The 19,195-nt window shown below is 33.8% G+C and overlaps 1 long non-coding RNA gene across 1 annotated transcript; it reads left to right on the top strand.

The window, feature by feature from the left end:
* Window positions 1–2,876: 2,876 nt before the first annotated feature.
* Window positions 2,877–5,569, top strand: LOC147841036 (uncharacterized). The gene is made up of 5 exons (XR_015505894.2): window positions 2,877–2,939; window positions 3,291–3,359; window positions 3,641–3,766; window positions 4,671–4,824; window positions 4,977–5,569. It is a non-coding gene; the product is annotated as an uncharacterized LOC147841036 (long non-coding RNA).
* The last annotated feature ends 13,626 nt before the right edge of the window (window positions 5,570–19,195 follow it).

Genomic DNA, 19,195 nt, shown 5'->3' with positions numbered 1-19,195 from the left:
TTCCTACTGCCATCTAGTGGCCAGTGTAATTAATTTATGTGATTACAGCAATTTTAGTGTGCATAAAGGAATCCCTTTTATGAATGAACATGTTATTAAAATAAAAATTTTGTATTATATTAAAATAAATAATTATCTACAGAGTAAAAAGTTTGACAAGCTTTGACTTAATTTGATCTTGAATGCATTACTACATTAACCGTGTTCATGCCATGTCAATTTGGGATTCAGAAGGCATTACATTACATTACATTCTTTGCTTCAGAGCAGTAAAATAAACAATAAGTGGTCTGTTACTGCCATCTAGTGGCCAGAGTTGTAATTTTTAAATATATGTTTTAAAACAAGGGCCCTGGTTTTTTAAAGGTGTAATCCGTAATGCTATTTTTGCGATCCGTTATCACGTAATCCAGCTTACTTTTTGAGCCAGTTATTCAAAGCAACATCGGATTGGATCAATCTGATCCGGATAGGAACTTTTCAGAATAACTATATCTGGATAACCAGTGCTCAAACAGGATGGGAAATCACAATATAGAACTATAGATATGTAAAGAGCAACAAGTAGGATAGCCCGTGTGGGGTCAATATAACTTTATTTTTCTTTGAAATGAGAACACACACATTTAAAAAAAAATACTAAAAACAAGATAAACCCCACCCCATCATCTTCCAGCAGTCCGCTCCCAATAGCCTTTAGGAGCGCATCTTAAGTCTGGCCTTGGTTTGCTGCAGTTTGTTCAGAGTCAACTGTTTCTCTGCCAGATGAAGCTGTGCTTCTGCCCTTTCAGTCTCTTTTTGCAATTGTTGAAAGTGATTAAAAAAATCATTCATTGCCATTCTTTGCATTTTTTTTTGTTTATTTTGTAGTCATTGCATGCATCACTAATAAATATTGTGTAAAAAAAAAAAAAAAAAAATATATATATATATATATATATATATATATATATATATATATATATATATATATATATATATATATATATATATATATATATATATATATATATATATATCAATTAGTGACAGAATAAAACTTGTTGTCTTTGGTCAATTTTGACAGCTGTTTGGGGGATTATTTTATAAGGCCAAACTCTTTCTACTTTGCTTTAGGCCTATACTGAAAGGCTGAATACGTTAAAGCCTACCTAATCACTGTAGCCTGACAGTTAAACAAATACAATTAAAACCTCAAGAAATAGGGTAACTTGTAAGATACTGCATGATCCAAATATAGTAATATTTGATACTTTTTAAAAATTTCATTACATTTTGGGCATGAAATCCACACTGAATTCATCCTTCTGATGGGATCAGTTTAATCCAGATTTTTTAGTAATCTAAATCTTACAAAAAAAGTCTGAAAAACCCAAACTAAAGATTTGATCTGGATCAAAACCAATACATGATCTAACCTGATTATGTAATCCATTTTTTTCTTTTGAAAAACCCATTTTCAAGATTTGATCCAATCCCTTATCCAAAATCCTAGTGAATTACTTTTGAAAAACCGGGCCCAGTGTTTAACTATAGAACCAGTTTTTTAGTATTAGAATTATTATGAAGAGTTAAACTGGGACTAAATTAGATTTTTAATGAATAACAGTGTTCGCATCATGTCAACATGTGACTCAGAATGATCCTAAATGCAATTTCCATACTTTAACCTCTAAAAATGTAAAAAAAAAAAAAAAAAAAAAAAAGGTATGCAAATGTTATGGACAAATAAGTGGTCTTGTGCTGACATCTAGTGGTTAAATATAGTAGGTGACAATTAAAAGTCTGTTTAAGTGGCTAAAACTATAAAACATTAAAAATATGTGTTTTTGAGACCTTTAAAACATCAAAGATGGACAATTTCAGTGATAAGCTTGGACTAACTTGTAAAAGTGTGTAAATGAAGCACATTTACTGCTTTTAGGATGTTTTTTTAGGACAATTTCTACTATTATAGCACCACTTATAGCCCGATCTCCACAAAAGTTTGAGTGTTTCTTCACATTGATATGCCACGTGCTCACCAATTTCTGTGATGTTTTGAGTTTTCCTTATGGGTTTACAGACATGTAGGTTCATGAGGACATGCCCCTTTTGTAAATGAGCCTGTTACAGCTAGCCAAAATGGAAAGTTTAACTTTTTTTGATAATTATTGATCTACTCAGTCAGGAGACTCTAACAACACTGGTTTCGTTGCGATTGAGCTAAAAACCAGTGACTAGTTTGCAAAAGTAGGTTCTAAGTGACAGCAGTGGTTTTAGTGTCAAACTGTTCAGTACAAGCAGACCTATCATATGGTATGTATTTTGTGTGGATGTGCAAAACTTTGTGTATAACCAATCAATTACAACCTCAAAACACACAAAATCGCTCCCTAGTGGCCGATTTCTTTCAAAACTCTTACAGACCTCTAGGACAATGAATCGAACATGCCCACCAAGTTTCGTTTTGATTACTCATCATTAACTTACTTTAATGGCTGCTCAATCTTAATTAGCTAATGGCAGCCATGTTTTTTGAGATAACCCAGCCGGCACACGACCGACCTTCAACGTTGAAATATGGTTGAAATAAGGTCAGATGTGTTTTGAACGTTGAAATAATGTTGATAGAACGTTTAATGTTGAACGGTTGAAAAACAGCCTGCATATGACAAGGCTTCAACGTTGAAATGTGGTTGAAAATACGTCAGTTGTTGCTTAATGTTGAAACAATGTTGAATGATAAATGGTTGAAAAAAAGTTACAGAAATCCTTGTACAAATCAACGTTGACATTTTTTTTCGTTGACATGTATGTTGAATTAACGTCATGGCTTCACCCAATATTCAACATGTTTGGTTACCATGTTATCGGAGGACTCCGCGCACGCGGTCACGCGCAGCGCTTCACTTCACTTAATTACGAACACCTGACCTGCAGTGCAGCAGAATTCAGAGGTAAGCGTGTTTTTAGATGCTTTAATGTTTTATTTACCCCCCGATTTTGTTTTACACACAGTGTATCTTAAATGTGACTTATTGTAGTGTTTCGAATTTTGAAGCATTTAAAACTTTCCAGTTTGGTTTAGTTTGCGCTCCGGTGACGCAGCTAACCTTGAGGTAATGTCACATGTTTAACGTTAGTCTAAATGAGCGTTTTTATGGCAAATTCAAAGCGATAAACTCCAAACGCAGTTTAAAGTTACTGAGCAACGTTATAAAACAATATCATTTTTATACGCTGTATCATTAGTGTTATTATTACAAAGTGAACTGCTTTCGTTTCACTGTTGTTGTTTTTGCTTTTAGACATGTAACTTAACGTACTCCAGAGACGCACTAACTTGCACAGCATTGACTGGAAAAGGCTTTGTCCATGTAAGTTTACTTTACCTTTATCTACTATCTGTTAAATCTTCTTGGTGCTTTGGTTGGTGATATTCTCTTTCTAATCTGTTTGTTTATTGATTGTTAGGCTATGTTGTGATATTATATTGTTATATTGATATTATTATTGTGAAATCATGTTGTGATTTTATACTATGTGACAGTATTGGGGAACAAATATGTATTTAGTGAGAAATTAATGCTTAAATTGCACTTTGTGTAGTAGCAGATAAGAGGTGTAATGGGTTTTAACTTTCTGGGTTTTCTGGAAGGTCCAGTTGAGGGCATCAAGAACACGCAGATAGCCTAAACCTGTGTCAGCCTGGACAGACTGCAGTTCTGCTACTCCACGCCAAGGCTTTTGTATGGATGTCTGACTACTACTGTGTTCTCTAAAGGTATTACTGGAGCAAAACAACAGCACCTGTTACAGTGAAATTTGTATTCATAAAAATAGTGATACATGTGTAGCAGGTCCAGTACATATGATGTCATTGAGAAGTTGTTTTTATTAAATGTCATTAAAACAAATAAATAAACATGCTATTTAAATAAATCTAAATATTAAAAACTTGAGGATTAAGATGACAAATGAAATGCATCATCTGTCTTGCGAAAAGGGTCTACTTAAGAATTCTGGTGTTTTCCAACTGAAAGGGATAGTTCACTCAAGAATGAAAATTTACTCACATTTTACTCCCCAAATGGTTTAAAACCATTATGAGTTTATTTTGTTGAACACAAAAGAGGCTATTCTGAAAAAAAACTAAAAACCTGTAAACATTGACCTCCATAGTTGAAAAAAATACTATAGAAGTCAATGGTTAAAGAGTTCCAGCTTTCTTCAAAATATCTTCTTTTGTGTTCAACGTGGTCAGTAAATGACGACAGAATACAAATTTTAAACTATCCCTTTAATTTTCTGTCCTACATGCAGACTTTTGCAGAAGTGCTACTCCTTCTAGAGTTTTTCTCAACCATATGTCTAAAAAGCTTTAAACAGCTTTTACAGTACATGTAATGGTTTACAACAACTTGTAATTATTAGATGTGTTGAATGTTTTATGGTTCTTTACTGCAGCCTTGGTTAAAAAAAAAAAAAAAAAAAAATTTTCGAGAATCTGAAATTTCCTAATTCTTCACTTCTCTAGTTAGGAATATTCAGATGGATGAGTCAAAATTATTGAGTGTGGCGATTATTATAAGACAAATTTGGATTCAATAAAAAATAAATATTTGAATTTCACTTTCTATAATAGCAGATACCAACTTAGTTGTAACCTCGTATTTCATTCATTGCAGGTTTTCTGGAAGCTCCAGTTGAGGGCATCAAGGACATACTGATGGCCTAAACCAGTGTCAGCCTAGACAGACAGACATCTATTGCAGTTGTGCTACACAAGACCAAACTCTCTGCTTTTGTATGGATGTCTGACTAGTACGGTGTTCTCTAAAGGTGTAACTGGAGCAAAACAACAGCATCCGTTACAGTGAAATTTGTGTTCATAAAAGATAGTGATGTATGTGTAACTGGTCCAGTACATTTGTCATAAAGGTTAAATCACAGTAAATATTGTAAAAATAACTTGTTTGCCTTTGCCACAACAGGTCATGGTGTGTGCTTACTGCTCGTAGTAAACACACACGCTGATCTGATGCGGGAGAGATATACGCAAACACATTTGTATTTACTGTTTTGTTTTGCCTCACTAAAGTGTTGTTGGAGCTTGGTATGTTCACAGTTGAAATCACTGAAGTCACATGGAACGTTTTGACAATGTGTTTTGTGCCTTATCTGGACAATGACCATCTTGGGACCATTGCTGTCTGTAGAGGATGAGGAGCATTTAATCTAAAATATTTTAGTTTGTGTTCTGAAGATTAACAGGTCTCTGGGATGACACAAGTAATTAATAACAGAACCTATATGAACACTTAATGTGACATGTAATAGTGAAATAGTGGTCCTACATTCACAAATGTGAGCCATTATTATAAGACCCCTGTGAACATGCAATTTTTATGATACTAATAATAATGGAATAACAAATTGCTTTTACTGTTGTGTTTGTGAGAGAGAATCAAACCATATATTCTACACATTTTCTTGATGATTTACTGAAATATTTGTCTACATGTTCCACTGTCACAGGTGCTCAGTTTTGCTGCAGTAATGCTAAACACAATAGATGTACTTTATGCAAAAAACAAAAAAACAAACAAAAAAAAACTACTAAATATTTAGCATGCAGACCTGCAAAGTGAAGGAGCAATGTCAGGTTTATAGATTATAGCAGGAGTTTTCACTATTGTGAATGTGAAGCCATTCATTCACAATGAATTGGAATGGCAAACCTCATTATTGATTTTGTAGGAAACTCACCTGGTGTTTGAGAAATAAATATGTATTTAACTGCTAGACTGATATAGATGTTTTAGTGTTTTACACTTGATTCTTTGTCCCCAGTGCCAGCTATAACCTCAAGTGTTTCTCTCAACCTATAAAACCTCAAACAGATGTAATGTATTTCACTTGTGATTCTTAGTTGTGAGTGATGTTTTTTATTTTATTTTTTTACTGCAGCCACTTTAAAAATGGGTATTTTGTAAACTTTGTAAACAGAATTGTATTTTGGAGACTGTGATGGTTGAAGTGTAGTTTAGTTACTTAGTTTAATTTAGTTAGTATCTGTCTTTCTGAAGACGGTAACACTTTACAATAAGGTTGTATTAGTAAGTGTTAATGTATTTACTAACATGAACAAAGAACAATGAAGTATCTTTCATGTAAAGAAAGTACAGTTCATGTCAGCTCAGTGCATTAATGTTAACAAGCATACATTTTGATTTTAATAGCATCGTGACATATTTCAATTAATTAAATGATTAATAAATGCTGTACAAGTATTTGTTCTTTGTTCATGTTAGTAAACATTAACTAACTTTAATTCATGAAACCTAATTAAAAGTGACTATTTAATTGTATGCCTTTTTCTGTATTTGAGTGTACAGCATGTATAACCTGCATGGTTTTAATGAACTATGTATGCTGTAAATGTTGCTGTATATTTAGAATAAATGAAATAATGAGGTGTGTATTAAATAAATTGATACACAGGCTAAGTTGTGTATTTGTGTCGTGTATTTTTAATTAGTAAAAATTTGTTTGCTATATTTATGGACTTTGCGTTGTATGTAATTTCTATTTAACTTGCGTTGAAATGTATGACGGTGAAACAACGTCGCTGTATCAACGTTGATCCAATTTGCAAAATCGAAAGGTAATTCAACCTTCATTCAACGTCTACAAAACGACCACAATTCACCCATGAAGAAGGTAAGAGTGAAACAACGTTGTGATTTCAACTGTGAATCACCGGTGGTGGTCCAACGGTGAAACAACGTCACTATATAAACGTTGATCCAATTTGCAAAATCGAAAGGTAATTCAACGTTGATCCAACCATAGACCTGACGTTGATTCAACGTTGAATCACCGTTGAAATGCCGGCTGGGAAGCCATTGTCCTTATAGTATAGCTGCGTCCCAAATCGCATACTCATGCACTATTCTACGCCATTTTGTAGTATAAATAGTGTAAGTAGTGTGTTCACACTGAAAACTCTAAAAATAATAAGTGCACTTTAATTTCCCGGATGATGCACTCATTCAGCCGCTAAAATGAAGTGTGTAATGATGGACACTTCACGCACTCAACGACCGCAGGTTTGCTTACGTGGCGGAAGAGGCGGAGCTATCGGACGCACATGTTGAATAACTTTATTTATTTTGGATGATGAGAACAAAATTCTTCTATGAGAGTGATTATAGTGCCTCCCGATGGTGAATGCGGCAACACTCACGGCAGGTAATATTTGATAATTCGGTCGTTTATTTCACTGATTTGGCAACCGTCAAACGTCATCAGGGAAACGGTTTGAATTTTCGCTTAGTAAAAAAACATTAGTGTGCCATTTGGGACGCCACTACATACATGTACTATCCTGTTGAGTGTGTAAGTGCATAAGTACATAGTGCATGAGTGCATAGTGTATAGTATGCCATTTGGGACGCAGCTTATGTCTTGACAACTTGGTCAAAGACACTGCATGCCAAATTTCAAGTTGATTGGACTAATGGTTGTAAGGTTAGGGTCATTTTATGGTTTTTAAACCTTAAAGCCCCACCATGTGACCAAAGTCCATGTGTTTTGCACTGTGACCCTTAAAAACACATGTTTGCACCAAGTTTGGTGATGATATCTTATTCCGTTCAAAAGTTATAGCTACACTTAGCATTTAGCTTCAATTAGCATTGAACATTTTTGTCTACTGTTTCGTGCGAGAATCAAAATTTAAACTTTTTTTTTAAATAATTATTGATATTCAGAGTCCAGAGTACATTTCTGAACTAGTTTAGTTCAGATTGGGCAAAAAAACCTAGGACTAGTTTGCAAAAGTAGGTTTTGGATAAATTGTGGCAGAAAAACTTTCCAATGTATGGAAAATCTCAAAAAGTAAAGAGTCCTTTACTTTTGGTTGGGGTGATCCAGGGATTACAAATATGTACGTTTTTTGAGTCTACGACAAACGGTCTACAAATGGCGACCAAAAATGTCCAAAATGTTGGTTTTTGGTGCCAAAGCGATTTGGCTGATTTTTGTTGAGCATGTAGTGCACTGTAGTACTACCATCTGACCAAGTTTCAGCGCTCTAGGCCTTATGGTTGGGTCTGTGCAATAGTAACTGCGGCGGAAAAAAACATAATAATAAGAAGAGCAAAAGTTAACAAAAAAAAAGAAAAGAAAAAAAAACAATAGGGTTTCAGCGCTTCGCGCTTGAACCCCTAAAAAGAACAATATTCAATCAATTGAAACTTACATAATGCTTCATATGTTTTTTTTTGTAATTGTTACTTAGTGTAATACCATATTGTTTAATCTCCTTTATAAAATGTTCAAAATTTGGCTTAGCTTTGGCCCATTTCTTGACATGTATATGGTATTTTCCAAGTAATATTATCAGTTGTATAAGAAAATAGGTTGTACTTTTTGAATCAATTCTATCTTCAACTAAGGCAAATAGGACTTCATATAACCCAATTTGTATTAGTGTACCAAATGTCCATGAAATAAAGTTAGAAACATCAATCCAAAATAATCTAGTAAGTATACACATTGAAAAAACAGATGAGTAATAGATTATTTAATAGTACCACAAAAATCACAAAAGTTTTTTCTATCAATAACAAATGGTTCAAATAACTATTTTACAGGATAAATTATGTGTAAAACTTTAAAAGACACCTGTCTTACTTCATTACTAAAATAATTTTTTAGTACCATACTTTCTTCCCCTCAATGTTTCCAAATTTTGATGACCTGGACCCGTTTTTTTTAAAAAGTAATCCACTAGGATTTTGGATAAGGGATTGGATCAAATGTTGAAAATGGGTTTTTCAAAAGAAAAAAACGGATTACCTAATCGGATTAAATCACGTGATCTAATCTTGGTTTTAATCCAGATCAAACCTTTACTTTGGGTTTTTCAGACCTTTTTTGTAGGATTTGGATCACTTTGATCCAAAAAACCTGGATTAAACTGATCCCATCAGAAGGGTGGATTTAGTGTGGATTTCATGCCCAAAATGTGATGAAAACTTAAAAAATGTATTAAATAATACTATTTTTGGATCATGCGGTATCTTACGAGATATACTATTTATTCATAAGGTTTTATTTTCATTTGTTCAACCGTCAGGCTACAGTAATTTTTGGCTTTAGCATATTCAGCCTTTCAATATAGCGCTACAGCAAAGAAATAGCTTGGCCTCATAAAATAATCCCCCAAACAGCTGTCAAAATTGACCAAAAACAATACATTTTATTCTGTCAGTAATTGATATATATATATATATATATATATATATATATATATATATATATATATATATATATATATATATATATATATATATATTCATCACAATGGAAAAATATTTTTGTTTTTATTTATTAGTGATGCATGCAATGATTACAGAATAACCAAAAAAAAAAAAAATGCAAAGAATGGCAATCACTGATTTTTTAAATCACCTTCAACAATTGCAAAAAGAGACTGGGCAGAACCACACTTCATCTGGCAGAGGAACAACTGACTCTGACTAAACTGCTGCAAACCAAGGCCAGACTTGAGATTCGCCTCCTAAAGGCTTTGCTCAGACAAGCTGCTCTCTCCACATCAGATGAGAAAGTCTGAACTTATTGCAGAGTTTTTGACATTAAGTCTTTTTTATTTACACTTATTAAAAATACCTGAATGTACAGTGTTTGTGTTGTAGGTCTCAGATGAGCGGACTGCTGGAAGAGGATGGGGTGGGGTTTTTATTGCTTGTATTTATTTTTATTTAAATGTGTGTGTTTTCATTAAAAAAAATAAAGTCATATTGACCCCACACTGGCTATTCTACTTATTGCTCTTTACATAGGCCTATCTATCCAACTACATTGTGATTGATCACTGGTAATCCAGATTTAGTGATCCTGAAAAGTTCCTATCCGGATCAAATTGATCCAATCCAATGTTGCTTTGAAAAACTGGCTCAAAAAGTAAACTGGATTACATGATCACGGATCGCAAAAAGAGGATTACTAAATCCGGATCAGTTTTATCCGGATTAAACTTTTTAAAAAACCGGGCCCAGAAGACTGTTGAAGATGGTATATGATTCTTTTTAAATAGATTTCTAATATATCTATTACTACATTAATCTTTAACAACATTAATATCAGCAATAAATAAAACCATTACTTGTCTTTGGCTGTTGGTCCACATTGTATATGGAAATACGCAACAGTGATACTGTCACCGACTCGGTCCCAGTCACTCCCCTCGCTGGCCAGCAGAGGCCGCCATCTCCGGACTTCTAGCATTACATCATCCACTTACGCTGATTGTGCACACACCTGTCCTGAATCTAGCTAACGACCCACGTACCCTTTATAAGCCGCACTCAAACACTCAGTCAGTGCAAAGTCTTGTTTAGCCCCGGCCAGCATTACTGAGCGCTATTCCCTGCTTGTTCTCTCATGTATTACTCCAGCCTGTTTCTGACTCTGCTTCGCCTTCTGCCTGCCCACGACCCGAGCCTTATATATGGACTCTGATACTCACTGCCTGCCCACGACCCAAGCCTGATATACGGACTCTGATACTCGCTGTCTGCCCATGATCCTAGCCTGATACACGGACTCTGATTCTCGCAGCCTGCTTTGACCCATGCCTGGTAAATCCCTTCAGTGTCTGTTTACCGTCAGTCTTGAAACCTTTCAGACTATTGTTGTGTGTTTGCACTTTGGTGCATATTGTGTGTTTGAGTGAGAGCTTGATTAATAAATACTGCATAATAGATCCCTCCGTGTCAGTCTCCTCGTTACAGATACAACTTTTCTTGGTATTGCATCACATAACAGCATAGTTTCTTCTGGTTTTACAGGAACTTTACATTTAAGGAATTCTGAGTGTAACAAAAGCAATCCATGTTCATCAAGTAATTGACAAACTGAAAATATTTCATGGTCATACCATGATTACATAAATATAGATTTCCTTTTGTACAGGAGAGCTTTATTATTCCAAAGAAAGTACAGATGGTGTAAAATGATGTTTATAGCTGCCAAGCCAGCAGTGCCTGCTTATCAAAACTTGCCAATTTAATTGGGATTTTATCAATAGAGAAGTTACATTTTTAAAAGAAATTGTATGCTACCCACACAGTTAAATATAAAATTTGGAAAGATATGCCACAGTTTCTTTTTTTTTTTTTAATGTATTCAATTATTCATTTTATCTTAAATGCCTCATTGAGATCTGTAAAATGCATCACTTTTTTTTTTTAAAATAGTGAGCCTTTTTAAGCCAAATAAAATCAGAGTTTTATATAATTCCTTAACATTTTTCTGAGTTTCCATTGACGTTAATTTACAAACCTTGAAATTCCTTCTGCTTAGACAGCAACACACGATAAGCACAGATCTCTGACCAACCACATATTATATCTGTTTTTGATCTTTTCAATGGTGGGCTTTAATTCATTTCTTTGTTTCAAATCCTTGCATATTATTACACCAAGATATGTGACAGTGTCTTTAATTTGTATACCTCTAATTTATTTTAAGGGACAGCCTTTAAGAGCAAATAAAATGGATTTAGTCATGTCTCGCTTTCAGTTTCGGGCTTTGGCATGTTTTGCACACACACAAGCGCAAACGCACTACTCCTATGTTATAATAATAACCATAATACCCTCATACTATTTACACTAATACCATAATAATAATAATAATAACCACCACATTGCTCTTACCTCTACTTTTACTTCCACTACTTGGTTATATTTAACTATATTCCCTTTACCTTATAACTTTATTTATTTTATATCCTATCATAAACACCTGTTTCTCTCAGATACTTTAAGTATTCTGGTCTGAATCCTGTCCTTTGTACTTAGTAAACCTTTTAATGTTATTTCCTGAATCCCTATTTCCCTTAGATCTTTTCTCATTTCCTCCCTCTGCTTTTCAAACCTTTTGCATTTTAGTATCAGATGTTCTACTGGCTCTTCTTCACTACATCCCTCACATAATCCAGTTTCATGTTTTCGTATCAATTTAAGTGTTTTATTTAATAAACAATGACCCAATCTTAATCTTGTTATCACTATTTCTTCTCGCCTATTACCTCTACTGACTCTTTTGTGTTTAACAGCCTTTTGAATTGCATACAAATGCCTTCCTTTCTTTTCTCTGTCCCACTTCTCTTGCCACTTTTGATTTATTCTTTCCCATATTAGACTTTTCACTTCTGCTTTACTAACCCTTATTTGCATTTCTATATTTTTTTGTTAATGCCCTTTTTTGCTAATTTATCAGCCATTACATTTCCCTTTATCCTTTTATGACTTGGAACCCATATACATCTTACCTCCTTTCCCTGACTTGTTATTTTAGTTATACACTGGAGTACTTTATACAAGATATCTTGTCTACTTGAAGAAAATGATCTTAGACTTTCAAGAGCTGATGCTGAGTCTGAACATACCAAAATTTTTCCTGCCCTGTCAATTGTACCCATCTTAATGCTACTAGCATGGCTAGCATCTCCACTGTGTACACTCCCACATTATCAGATGTCCTTCTATTTATTTCAATTTCTTTTGCTGGTATAATTACCCCCAATCCAGACACTCAAGTATCTGGATTCTTTGCTCCGTCTGTAAAAATCTGTGTGTACTCTTTGTATTTTTCTTCGACCCTTTGATTAAAGATTTTTTTCCAGATTTATGCTTTCTCTTGCCTCATTCTTTTTCTCTAAAATAAACCAGTCTACCTCTGGCCAAACTAACCTCCATGGAGCAATTTCTGGATAAATTACAATTATCTTAAAAGCTCCACTACATATTCTCAGTGCCTGCGCCTGAATTACTTCTAATGTAATCAAGTTTGACTTGGCTGCTGAACCATACACTACACTACCATAATCTAACACTGACCTTATTAAAGCTACATAAATTCTATACAGTGATTGTGTGCTTGCACCCCAATCCCTTCCTCTCAAACATCTTATTACGTTAATTACTTTTTTGCATTTTTCCTCCTTTTTATAAATGTGGTCTACAAATGTTAAACGAGTCTAACTTAATTCCTAGAAATTTTAAATTCCCAACCCTCTCTACATCTTTTCCATACATCTGTATCTTAAGCTCCTCTGCAATTCTTCTCCTAGTGAAGAAAACCGACTAAGTTTTTCAACAGAAAACTTAAACCCCCAATCATATACCCACTCTACCACCCTATTAGTTGCTTCCTGTAACCTCTTAATTATATGTTCCATATTCTTTTCTCTCTTCCACAAAGCGCCATCATCCGCAAATAGAGACCTACCTATATCTTCTGGTACCTTTGCAAACACATCATTGATCATTATAATAAACAGTAATGGACTTATCACACTCCCTTGAGGCGTGCCATTTTCTGCTTTGCATACATTTGACACATCAGTCCCTATACTCTAATCTGAATCTTCCTTCTAGAAAGGAAATCTTTTATCCAGGTAAATAACCCCTCCAATTCCCAACTCATTTAGTTTAATCAATAGCCCCTCCTTCCACATCATATCATATGCTTTTTCTATATCAATTCGCACAGGACTGAGTGTGTGAGCTGATTATAAGTGTTTACATGGATCATCACTGTGATGTGCTGCAGGTGTGTGTAGCAATCAGTGTATGAGCATGACGTAATGGTTTAGAAGTCCGGTGATGGTGACCTCTGCTGGCCAGCGAGGGGAATGACTGAGACAGAGTCGGTGACAGCTTGATATACTTCTGCCCATATTAGAAAATTTCACTAATTAGTTTTCATTTTCTTTTTTCTCTCTTCGCAATGGACTTTCCCTATATGATATAGCAAGTTTTCTTGTTTCAAATTTAATATGTTCCCAGTATTTTCCATACATTTGGATCATACATGCCTGTTTCCAATATTTAATAATTAAAGTTTTGATTTGAGCTTTAAATTCTTTACTGTTCAGCAAACTTTTGTTTAATTTCCAGCATCCCATTATTCCTGTCTGACTGACCTGAAACGCTAATTTTAATCGATATGCCCTTGTGATTAGATAAAACAGAAAAAAAAAAAATTCATACTTTCTGATACAAGCCAAAAGTCAATACGCTATTGAAGAGATCCGTCCCTATTAGACCAAGTATATGCTAAGGAATTTGTATTCTTATTCCTCCAAATGTCAACTATATTTAACCTTAAACATACGTTACTTAATTCTTTTGCACTATAGTCAACTTTGGGGGGAAATCTATCTTGTTGTCCATCAAAGATAGTGTTAAAGTCACCACCCCAAATAACTTCAGCAGAAGGGAATTTTAATTGCAAGTTATTAATATGACCTTCAATATCTTTAAAAATTATTCCATTTATTTTTTTTATTGTTGGTGGCATAAATTTTTAAAATAATAAATTTTACTTGGTTTATTTTAACAAGAAGAATGATCCAACTCCCATTTTCATCCTATTTTTGAGATTTTAGGTGCGCAAAACAATCAACATTTGTCTTAAATCGGTGCATGCTGGTTAGGAATTTCGTCCGGATTGATGCTGCGCTGACGCCACGTGACTGTCGCATGTGGCATCAAAGTACTGTGACGGTGCTTTGAGATCAGACGACTGATTCAGACCGTGCAGCATCTGAAGAGCGATGGCGACACTGATATAACACGATTGGCGGAATAACACCAACCACGTGTAGTTCGGGTTTATTTTCGGACAACTTCATTCATTCATTCATTCATTCATTTTCTTTTAGGCTTAGTCCCTTTATTTATCAAATGTTTATCAAACCTCTTTATCAAATGTTTTCAGAACAAGCAGGAACGCAGTGTGTCTGTAGCTTTCTCTACGCAGATATGTGTTGTATTAAGTGACAGAAAACCAAAGACTTTTTCAGGCCGTATAGCAAATCATTCTATTCTGGTGTCTATCAAATGTAGATCTGAAACTTCTGTAGAAAAACTGCTAAAACTGTTAAGTTAGCACTTTTAAACATCAGATCACTTAACAATAAGTCACTTTTAGTCAATGATTTTATAAACACAAATTGGCTTGATTTTAAATGAAACTTGGCTAGATGACAGTTGTAGCGCATCAGTTCTGAATGAAGCAGCTCCTTTAAACTTTGACTTTTTGAGTGTTTGCAGAGCTAATAGGGGAGGTGGAGGCATCGCTGCCCTGTTTAAAGATATCTATGTGTGTAAACAAGTGTCATTTGGTGACTATTTGTCTTTTGAATATCTGAGTATAGCACTAAAGGGTGCTCTACGCATCTTACTGATCATTATTTACAGACCTCCAAAATATTCTCCAGCTTTTATTGATGATTTTACAGAGCTGTTGTCAATAGTAACCTCTGAATTTGACTAATTTAGTATTGCTGGGGATTTTAATATTCACATTGATAATCCAGAAATCAATGCTGTAAAAGAACTGATGACTGCATGTTTTCTGCATGACTACTAAGTATATCTGCATGACTACTAAGTATATCTGCAGACTCTGTTGATTCTCTCCTTGATCTGTTTAATTCTAAAATTGAGAATGTCATAAATGACCTTGCTCTTGTTAAAATCAGGAAGAGAACTGGCAAAGAGAGAGCCCCTTGGAGAAACTCAAGAGCAGTCCAAATGATAAAAAGACAATGTAGAAAAGCTGAGCGAATGTGGAGAAAGACGAAACTAGTAGTCCATTATAATATCTATAAAGACAGTCTTCATGCTTTTAACGTGGAACTCAACACTGCTAGGCAGACTTTCTTTTCAAGCCTTATGAATAACAACGTAAATAATTCTCGTACACTCTTTGCAACGATAGAGACTCACAAACCCCCCCCCAGTCGGATTCCCAGTGAGCTACTCTCTGAAAGCAAATGTAATGAGTTTGCTCATTTCTTTACTGACAAGATCAATAATATCAGAAAGGCAATCAGCTCATCCAATCAGCCAAGTTGTGTCGACGTCAGACAAGCTCAACCACAACTTACACTGTAAAAAATTTCTTGTCAAATTAACAGTAAGTTACTGGCAACAATTATCAGGTAGCTTCTGTATTTCATAAAACAGTAACATTACTGTAATACTAATTACATTAGAACACTAATGAACAATTGATCATTATATCCAGTCAACAATTAATGCATCAAAAATTATTACCATTTTAAAACAGGTGAAAATACTGCTATAAGACAGAAAATGATGAAGGTCAAATGATGTTGTGGAAAAGGGACAGTGAAAAAGGGCAGCAGCATGATGAAGATCCTACAAAAATGACAAGCAAAATCAATTACTGGAGTAAAAACTAATCATCCCTCAAACCATTTAATTCATTCAGAAACGAAACACTGCATTGCTGTTTTATATATATATATATATATATATATATTTATATATATATATATATATATATATATATATATATATATATATATATATATATATATAACACTGTTGTTTTAATTGTTTTTGTTGGCGAAATACAGTTTGTTGTCAATTCACAATTACACTAACGTTAATGGGGAAAAGATCAGCGGGCACTGTTCTGGAAGATCGCTAGTCTAGTGTCCACACAGGTATGTAAAAAATAAAGTCTCATCTTAACTTAATGTCTGACTCTGTATAGCTCGAATATCTGATTCCATGATCACACTACTAGCGCTTTCACGGATTTAAGAGGGTGAACACAGTTCATTCTGACCTTAAGAGGCTACATATTTAAAATAAATAAATAAAATAATCTAAGTTAATGTGACTAATGTTAATTAAATACGTTTAGGCTTTTAACATGTATAAATCCACTTCTAACTTATGGACAAGAATACATTAGAGAACATGAACGCAGTGGGTGATTTTTTAAAAATAATGCTAATGATAAGTTACTGATATTTGGTTTGCATAAGACAAAGTAATCACTAACCATTTGTTTTTGGCAAAATCTGCAGAGAGGCTCAGCGACACGACGAAATATGTTGAAGTTGAGTAGAGAACTAAACAGCAGTCTAGCCTACTTCATGAAATGTTTGTTGTAATAATCTGCAGTCAATTCGTATTACTGTATTTCAATATGCAGTGATGGCATGTCAGCGAGACAAATAAATCTTTTATCGAGTCATTTCATACAATTTTTAAAAAAAAATTTTATGAACACCTCTCCAGAGACATTTAATCAAATTAAATCATCATGAAGTTACTTTGCACAGCATAAGTAAAACATTGAGAATAATTTAAATACTTATTTTTTTTTTTTAAATAGTCACTGCTAATTACAAACTAACATTAAAGATAGGCTTGCAGAATTCCTGTATATGATAATATGAAGATTTATTACTCACTGATGTCGAAGCACTTCCATGTCGTCAGAGATGTAGACAAGACAGAATGTGTGCTATCAAATGAACTCTTGTGCAGCCTTTGTTGGACATCCAGGTAGTATGTTCACCCACACTGTAAAAAATAAAATAGAAAAATCTGTTATTTTACATGTTTTTTTTTTTTCCAGCAGCTAGGGTAACAGAGTCATTTGGTTAAGTCAAGTTGTTTAAAATAATTTAATTTATTAAACACATGCTTACCCATATATAGATGTAAAAATTAACCAAAAGAAACAATTTATTAAAATGTGAGGGATACTAAGCATGTTTGGTCTACAGAGAGAAGAAAACGTTTACTTTAAGCATTGATCCTAATAAATCTATTTCTGAACTACATTCAACCTCATCTTGGAAACAGCATTTTTGAGCTTTTAGACCAGGGGTGCTCAACCCTGTTCCTGGAAATCTACCTTCCTGCAGAGCTCACCTGCAATCTTAAACAAACACACCTGTCTTTATTTACCACATGCTCCTTCAGATCCTATTTAGTTGGTTTAGTTTGATCAGGGTTGGAGCTAAACTGCAGAAAGGTTGATCTCCAGAAACAAGGTTGAGCACCGCTGTTTAAGACAATAAAAAATAAGACATCTAGATAATATTTTATATTCAATAATTTTTTGTGAAATTTACATTACTTCTATTCAGTATATACATATAAAATTAGAATAAAAACAATAAATCTCTATGTCAAATAAAATATATTAGATCTAAATAAAGCAGGTGCTTTTACCTAAAGGTTCCTTCCCTCCAGTTAGTTTGGCTGCAAATCCCTCCACATCTGTGCTTTATTCGGTTCTTAACTTAAGAGTAACCAGGTCTATCACAATCTGGGATAGAAGGACAATATGACAAACGACAAGACACATATAAATAAAAGGCTCAGAATAAAATATTTAAAGAGATAGTTTACTATTTTGCTACCATTTACTCCACGTGTTTTAAACCAGTTTGAATTTCTGTTAAACACTAAAGCAGATATTTTAAAGAATGTTAGAAACCTGTAACTATTGACATCCATATTTGAACCAGATTTCTTCAAAAAATATCTGAGTTTGTGTTCAACAGAACAAAAAATATATATAACTATTTTGAAACAAGTGAAGGGTGCCAAAATGCCATTATTTTCATAAAAACTGATGCATCACTTGAGGAAAACTAAATCAAGTACCTTCTGTGAACAAGCAGAATCATTATGCCATTGTATTCAGTGGTTCTCTTTTACATTTTTTCCCACTATGAAACCATAGCTTCAACATGCAATCCATGTTAAGACAAAGTGAAAAGCATAAAATAACATAACATTGAACCAAACTTACAGTTTTCAGGCTGTTTGAAAAAAACAAAAAAACAAATATGGCCTGTAAAATTGCTAATAAACGCAAAGACAACAGTTATAGTAAAAAAATCTTTGTCTAATATTTACTCAGCACTTAGTAGCCAAATAGCCTAGCCGTGGTTGTTTTAACACCAGATTTATTTTTTTAATCTTAAGAACTAGTGGAAGAATAAAAAGAGGTTGTACATGAAACTCCTCACAACAAATCTGTGAACAACTGGACATTTAAAAATCTAATCAAAATGAGGATGACATCAACATTACCTTGAATAATCAAGTGAGGAGTGATTGATAGCATCGATTTTTTCAACATCAACTGCTGTAGCTGCAAAAAAGATAATAAGAGTAAAATAAGACTTATCATTTAATAATCTAAATCTATGGTACAACCATACCAATCTGAATGGGGTTAAATAAATTTGTACACAAATCATTTCCTGACCCCATCAATTTCTCTTAGAATAGGATGTTTACTGTTAATAAGATATATATATATATAT

Source organism: Danio rerio, chromosome 13 (assembly GCF_052040795.2).
Source record: "Danio rerio strain M-AB ecotype USA chromosome 13, GRCz13ab, whole genome shotgun sequence".
NCBI classification, from domain to species: Eukaryota; Metazoa; Chordata; class Actinopteri; order Cypriniformes; family Danionidae; genus Danio; species Danio rerio.
The sequence above is the reverse complement of the archived record's forward strand: the minus strand, read 5'-3'. Positions and strand labels throughout refer to the sequence as shown.